Below are 8,575 nucleotides of genomic sequence, written 5' to 3'. Positions count from 1 at the left end.
TACCATCAGACTGCTCTATCAAATATCAAATCATAGACTTAATTATAGCATAATAACACACAGAAATACGAGCCTTAGGTCATTAATATGGTCAAATCCGGAAACTATCATTTTGAAAACAAAACGTTTATTCTTTCAGTGAAATACGGAACCGTTCCGTATTTTATCTAACGGGTGGCATCCCTAAGTCTAAATATTGCGGTTACATTGTACAACCTTCAATGTTATGTCATAATTATGTACAATTCTGGCAAATGAATTACGGTCTTTGTTGGGAATAAATGGTCTTCACACAGTTCGCAACGAGCCAGGCGGCCCAAACAGCTGCATATACCCTGGCTGCTTGCACGGAACGCAAGAGAAGTGACACAATTTACCTAGTTAAAAGAAATTCATGTTAGCAGGCAATATTAACTAAATATGCAGGTTTAAAAATATATACTTGTGTATTGATTTTAAAGAAAGGCATTGATGTTTATGGTTAGGTACACATTGGTGCAACGACAGTGCTTTTTTCACGAATGTGCTTGTTAAATCATCACCCGTTTGGCGAAGTAGGCTGTGATTCGATGAGAAATTAACAGGCACCGCATCGATTATATGCAACGCAGGACACGCTAGATAAACTAGTAATATCATCAACCATGTGTAGTTAACTAGTGATTATGTTAAGATTGATTGTTTTTTTATAAGATAAGTTTAATGCTAGCTAGCAACTTACCTTGGCTTCTTGCTGCACTCGCGTAACAGGTAGTCAGCCTGCCACGCAGGCTCCTCGTGGAGTGCAATGTAAGGTAGGTGGTTAGAGTGTTGGACTAGTAACCGGAAGGTTGCAAGAACGAATCCCCGAGCTGACAAGGTAAAAATCTGTCGTTCTGCCCCTGAACAAGGCAGTTAACCCACCGTTCCTAGGCCGTCATTGAAAATAAGAATGTGTTCTTAACTGACTTGCCTAGTTAAATAAAAGGTAAAAAAAAAAAAAAACGTCCACAATCGGTGTCCAAAAATGCCGATTACCGATTGTTATGAAAACTTGAAATCGGCCCTAATTAATCGGCCATTCCGATTAACAACACATCCCCCACGCTGATCCTAAACACGGGTGCCGCTCAGGGGTGTGTGCTCATGTCCCTCCTGTACTCCCGGTTTACTCATGACTGCATGGCCAAGCACGACTCCAACACCATCATTAAGTTTACCGATGAAACAACAGGGGCAGGCCTGATCACCGACAATGATGAGACAGCCTATAGCGAGGAGGATGGAGACCTGGCCGTGTGGTGCCAGGACAACAACCTCTCACTCAATTTGATCAGGACATAGGAGATGATTGTGGACTACAGGAAAAGGAGGAACGAGCACGCCCCAATTCTCATCAACGGGGCTGTAGTGGAGCAGGTTGAGACCTTCCTTGGTATCCACATCACCAACAAACTATCATGGTCCAAACATACCAAGACAATCATGAAGAGGGCATGACAAAGGCATGGGTCCTCAGATCCTCAAAAAGTTCTACAGCTGCACCATCGAGAGCATCCTGACTGGTTGCATCTCTGCATGGTATGGCAACTGCTCGCCCTCTGACCGCAAGGCACTACAGAGGGTAGTGCTTATGGCCCAGTACATCACTGTGGCCAAGCTTCCTGCCATCCAGGACCTCTACCAGGCGGTGTCAGAAGAAGCCCCTAAAAATTGTCAAAGACTCCAGCCACCCTAGTCATAGACTGTTCTCTCTGGTACCGCACGGCAAGCGGTATCAGAGCACCAAGTCTAGGTCCAAAAGGCTTCTTAACAGCTAATACCCCCAAGCCATAAGACTCCTGAACAGCTAATCAAATGGCTACCCAGACTATTTGCATTGCCCGCCCCTTTTACGCTGCTGCTACTCTCTGTTTATTATCTGTGCACAGTCACTTTAACTATTACCTCAATTACCTCGACTAACCGGTGCCCCCGCACATTGACTCTGTATTGGTACCCCCTGTATATAGCCTCGCTATTGTTATTTTACTGCTGCTCTTTAATTATTTGTTACTTTTATTTTTTATATTTTGCGTATCTATTGTTTACTTAACACTTATTTTTCTTAAAACTGCATTGTTGGTTAAGGGCTTGTAAGTCAGCATTTCACCTGTTGTATTCAGCACATGTGACAAATAACATTTGATTTGACCTGTAGGTCACAATTAAAGCTATCCCCAGTAAAATTGGAGCTCATGAGCCCACCTCCTGCACTGCTCACACCTAATCCAGTCTCCATCTGTGACTGAAAATGGGGTGAGATACCAATTGAAAAGCTCTCTCTTAAAAACGTAGATAGCTATCTAGCTATATGATATAACATGCTGTGTAAAATAGCTAAACGGCTATGAAGTTGCATTAACTGTAAAGCTATCAGTCACTAGTGGAATCGTTTGCAAAAGAAATTAAGTTACATTATCTTTTTTAATGTATTTTACCTCAGACGATTGCTAGCTAGTACTCCTAGTAGCTTATGCTAACTAGCTAGCTGGCTAGCTTTTTACTTCTAATGAAGTTGCTAACTAGCAAGTTAGCATAAACAAGCACTAACTGGGCTAGTCATTGTCTAAATGACAGGTAGAAACACATTCATAACCTTAAGGGGGGTAACTGGTCCCCAACACACTCACCCAACATATTACTACTTTACAAAAAAAATCTCAAAATGTTTCTCTCTTTTAACAAGTCAATTATTTATCTTAAGGCTTTTTTACTTGTATATTTTAAAAAATATATAGAGATCTAACTTCATTGGAATATTTCTATCTACAACTTTTTTTAAAAAATCAACTTACCACAAAATCATTTTGTTGAAATATCTCAAAAAGTTGTGATGACACAAAGCACATTTTTTGTTCAGCAAGAACAGTGACAGCCAGGGAAAGTTTTGGGGAAATTATTTTGTGAAATCTTGTGGTCTTTGTGTGAATTTCAGGGGCGGGGGGCAGTTACCCCAGGGGGCTAGTTACCCCCTACTACCCTATACAGTTGCATAATGCATCAGTGAATTTGAGTGCCTTTGGATGGGGATTTATAGTTGCCTCCTATACGGCATGCTGCGCACTATCCTAGCGGAAAGTTCGTTTAGTTCCACGTCAGCACAGATTATAATGAACAGTAAAAGAGTTGTATATCATCAAAATTGGTCACTGCCTGGGGGGGCGGGGGGTGGACAGTGGTAGAACACTGACCAATCACTGTACAAGTATTTTGGTCAGTTATTGATGATAGGCAACCTAAGTGGGACCTCATCTCTTGGACAAATACATAAGGCCTATTCATGTCAAAGGGAAATACCCTGAACAAAAATATGAACACAACATATAAAGTGTTGGTCCCATGTTTTATGAGCTGAAATAAAAAATCCCAGACATTTTCCATATGCACAAAAAGCTTATTTCTCTCAAATTTTGTGCACAAATTTGTGTACATCCAGGTAAGTGAGCATTTCTCCTTTGCCAAGATATTCCATCCACCTGACATGTGTGGCATATCAAGAAGCTGATTAAACTGCATTATCATTACACAGGTGCACCTTGTGCTGGGGACAATAAAAGACCACTCTAAAATGTCCAGTTTTGTCACACAACACCGTTTTGAGGGAGGTGCAGTTGGCATGCTGACTGCAGGAATGTCCACCAGAGCTATTGCTAGAGAATGTCATGTTCATTCCTCTACCTTAAGCTGCCTTCAATGTCGTTTTAGAGAATTTGGCAGCGTCTCCAACTGGCGTCACAACCGCAGACCACGTGTAACCAGTATTTCTGTCTGTAATAAAGCTCTTTCGTGGGGGAAAAACTCATTCTGATTGGCTGGGCCTGGCTCCCTAGTGGGTGGCCTGGCTTCCAAGTGGGTGGGCGTATGCCCTCCCAGGCCCATCCATGGCTGCACCCCTGTCCAGTCATATGAACTCCATAGATTAAGGCCTAATTTATTTATTTCAATTGACTGATTTCCTCATGTGAACTGTAACTCTTTAAAATCTTTGAAATTGTTGCATATTGCTTTTATATTTTGGTTTGTATACATTAATATCATCACAATATTCTCAATTTCATAATGAGTCATACTGCAGGGAAGGAATTGTCTCTTCTCTCCTCTACATCTTTTGTCTCGTATCTTTCCGAGGACCTTTGGGAATTGCCATTGTAGCCTTCCACAGTAGAAAGTTGACAGCCTGCATGGAATTCCGAGCCAAACTCCCCCTCCCCAGTTCTATCTAACTATATCCCAGCTTTCCATACATCTTGTATAGCCTAGCCTACACTAAACATGTTCAAATGATCGAGCTGGTGAAACCCTAGAGGCTCAATGGCCTCAAAAAAAATCTATATATTCATTTTCATCCACAATGTCTAAATAGGCTATTACCACTCCTGTTGGCAGATTGCTCTTTTTTCAGTGACCTCAGTCATTCTCTGGCCTCTCCCCCTGTGTGCTCCCACTTTCTCTCTAGGGTAAACAGATGCTCTCAAGCTGAAAGTCTTATGTAACATTGTACCTTCACCTTTCAACCCAATTTCCACACTGTAAAAACATATTTGTTGACTCAATTTACAAAAGTTTGTTATAAGTCCAATCAGGATTTCATGTTGAGTTAGCTTAATCTAAAGTTACTTCAACCTAGTAAAGTAAGTGGAACTGACACATTTGGATTTAATAGCTTGTTGAGTGATCATGATACTTGTAGTCAAATCAATGTGCTTCAACTGTTTGTTTTAGTTGTGCTAACAAAGTTACTTAAGTTGTTTTGGCAAATTACTTGGTGTAAAGGGCAAGTATTTGCTAGTCAGAAAAACAAAACTATTAGTTGTTTCAACTTACCAAAGTTTGTCACAATGCTGCCTTACCATTTTAAGTTGTGTCAACTTCCAAAACAGTTAAAACAACTACTTTTTTTAAATTACACATTTCTGAACTGGGCTGAAATCTTTTAAATAATATAATAGTGATTTCAGTAGGGAACATTATGCTCCCATCTGTCTCTTGCTCATGTGTGAGCATTTTCACCAGTTTCAAAACTGGCAGTGCACTCAGTAATGTCAACTAACCAACACCACTTTAACTACAACATGCTAAGTAACCATTACAGAAATGTTTTACTTGTTCGTTTTAACATGGTTGTTTAACTACCTTCATTGAATGTTGACATTGCTCTGGATAAAATCTGAATTAGACATTTGTTATGTTGCTTCAGTTGATTTGACTTCTTAGTTTTCAATTTATAAGTTGCGTAAACATATCGTTTTTTGCTAACTCAACTTGAGGTCATAAATTAAGACTATTTGATGCGTTGTAGTTATCTTAACTTGACATTTTTGTTCAGTTCACTTGACTGATTTGACTTCATGGTTATGAATTTCTAAGTGGAGTAAACACATACTTCTTTGCTATCTCAACTTGATTGAATATGTTTTGACTTTTTGAGTGAGTTGAAGTCAACTCAACTTTTGATTTTTTTTAAAACTCAACTCATTTAGTTGACTTGGCTAGTTTAAACGAGTCATTTTGACTGAATCCTCATATCCTTTTTTACAGTGCATACATTGTTTTATGGTCAAATAAAATGTAACATGACTTAGACAAACCCTTCATAAAAGATGAAGTGCAATCAGTGGTTGAAATTGTGTGATTGTTTGTGCTTGCTGAAAAGAATGGGGTTATATGTAGCTGTTATAATTCAATCAATACACTATAAACTAACTGTCTTTGCAACTTTTGCAAAGCCTTTATAAAGGCCTCCTTAATGTAAAGTGCTTTTGAACAGCACCATTTACTCAGTATGAGTGTGTAAAAATTATGGAATTCACAATACATTCTTGACCGTAAGTATTTAATGAGAGACCAGAAGATACAACAGGTGAGGGACAGTAGATCTGAAGCTCTTTATCAATAGCAGTTCTTCAGATAAGAAACTTATAACCTATTTCTGTTTATGATTGCATCATTACATAATGAAAGAAAAACTATGCTGTTTAGCCAGATAGTTGCAGTAAAACCTGACAGTCTTGCAGACCCATCTGCATGCCCATGGTCTTGAATCAGAGCAGATGTCCAGGGATTCAGGGCAGAAGTACATATGTGAAGGATTTTTATATAGAGACCCAATTAGACATACAACCTCTCCCTCCTAACTGTGTTTGAGTGTGCAGTCCTAATCCAGGCTCTTGTCATCTCCTTTCTAGACTACTGCAACTCTATGTTAGCTTGTAACTTATCACGAACACTGCAGCCCGCCTGGTGTTCATTCTTCCCAAGTTCTCCCATGTCACCCGCGCCTCCGCACACTCCACTGGCTTCCAGTCGAAGCTTGCATCTACGACAAGCCCATGGTTCTTGCCTATGGAGCAGCAAGGGGAACTGCCCCTCCCTACCTAGGCTATGTTCAAACCCTAAACCCGAGCATTCCGTTTTGCCACCTCTGGTCTCTTGGCTGTTCAACCCCTACGGGTCAGTTCCCGCTCAGCCCAGTCAAAGCTCTTCTCTGTCCTGGCACCCTAATGGTGGAACCAGCTTCCCCCTGAAGCTAGGACAGCAGAGTCTCTGCCCATCTTCTGAAAACATCTGAAACCCTACCTCTTCAAACAGTATCTTAAATGACCCCACCCCCCCACAAAAAAATATATATGGCACTGACTTTGCTGATAACTACTTTGTTGAGTGGAAATGTACTTGATATGACTGTAGTATGTGGTTGTCTCACCTAGCTATCTTAAGAGGAATAAGATCTGGATAAGAGTGTCTGCTAAATGACTAAAATGTCAATGTAAACTGTAAGTGGACTCTGTCTCCTCCATCCTCCTTCCCTCTGCCCCCTGTCTCTCTGACATCTGTTTCTCTGTCTCCTCCATCCTCCTTCCCTCTGCCCCCTGTCTCTCTGACATCTGTTTCTCTGTCTCCTCCATCCTCCTTCCCTCTGCCCCCTGTCTCTCTGACATCTGTTTCTCTGTCTCCTCCATCCTCCTTCCCTCTGCCCCCTGTCTCTCTGACATCTGTTTCTCTGTCTCCCCTGCTCCAGGGATAGGCAGCAGAATATCTCGCTTATCTTTTCGTCTCTTTCCCATCCCCTGTTTTCCTCGCCTTCTTTTCCTGTTCTTGTTCATGCTATTTCTAATTTTGTCATCCTCTCACCCGCACTGTCCTGTTTCTATGTGTCCTTCTTTCTTTGTAGAAAGTCTACAGCCCCCTTGGAGTTCTTCATATTTTATTGTGTTGCAAAGTGGGATTAAAATCGATTTAATTGTCTTTTTTTCCAACGATCTACATAAAATGCTCTGTAATGTCAAAGTGGAAGAAGAATTCTAACATTTTGTAAAAAATTAATGAAATACAAAACACGGATATACAGTGGGGCAAAAAAGTATTTAGTCAGCCACCAATTGTGCAAGTTCTCCCACTTAAAAAGATGAGAGAGGCCTGTAATTTTCATCATAGGTACACTTCAACTATGACAGACAAAATGAGAAAAGAAAATCCAGAAAATCACATTGTAGGATTTTTAATGAATTTATTTGCAAATTATGGTGGAAAATAAGTATTTGGTCAATAACAAAAGTTTCTCTCAATACTTTGTTATATACCCTTTGTTGGCAATGACAGAGGTCAAACGTTTTTTGTAAGTCTTCACAAGGTTTTCACACACTGTTGCTGGTATTTTGGCCCATTCCTCCATGCAGATCTCCTCTAGAGCAGTGATGTTTTGGGGCTGTTGCTGGGCAACACGGACTTTCAACTCCCTCCAAAGATGTTCTATGGGGTTGAGATCTGGAGACTGGCTAGGCCACTCCAGGACCTTGAAATGCTTCTTACGAAGCCACTCCTTCGTTGCGCGGGCGGTGTGTTTGGGATCATTGTCATGCTGAAAGACCCAGCCACGTTTCATCTTCAATGCCCTTGCTGATGGAAGGAGGTTTTCACTCAAAATCTCCATTCATTCTTTCCTTTACACGGATCAGTCGTCCTGGTCCCTTTGCAGAAAAACAGCCCCAAAGCATGATGTTTCCACCCCCATGCTTCACAGTAGGTATGGTGTTCTTTGGATGCAACTCAGCATTCTTTGTCCTCCAAACACGACGAGTTGAGTTTTTACCAAAAAGTTATATTTTGGTTTCATCTGACCATATGACATTCTCCCAATCTTCTTCTGGATAATCCAAATGCTCTCTAGCAAACTTCAGACGGGCCTGGACATGTACTGGCTTAAGCAGGGGGACACGTCTGTCACTGCAGGATTTGAGTCCCTGGCGGCGTAGTGTGTTACTGATGGTAGGCTTTGTTACTTTGGTCCCAGCTCTCTGCAGGTCATTCACTAGGTCCCCCCGTGTGGTTCTGGTATTTTTGCTCACCGTTCTTGTGATCATTTTGACCCCACGGGGTGGGGTGAGATCTTGCGTGGGGCCCCAGATCGAGGGAGATTATCAGTGGTCTTGTATGTCTTCCATTTACTAATAATTGCTCCCACAGTTGATTTCTTCAAACCAAGCTGCTTACCTATTGCAGATTCAGTCTTCCCAGCCTGGTGCAGGTCTACAATTTTGTTTCTGGTGTCCTTTGA

The sequence above is a fragment of the Salvelinus namaycush genome, chromosome 31, assembly GCF_016432855.1.
Source record: "Salvelinus namaycush isolate Seneca chromosome 31, SaNama_1.0, whole genome shotgun sequence".
Taxonomy (NCBI): Eukaryota; Metazoa; Chordata; class Actinopteri; order Salmoniformes; family Salmonidae; genus Salvelinus; species Salvelinus namaycush.
This window is presented reverse-complemented; position numbering follows the sequence as displayed.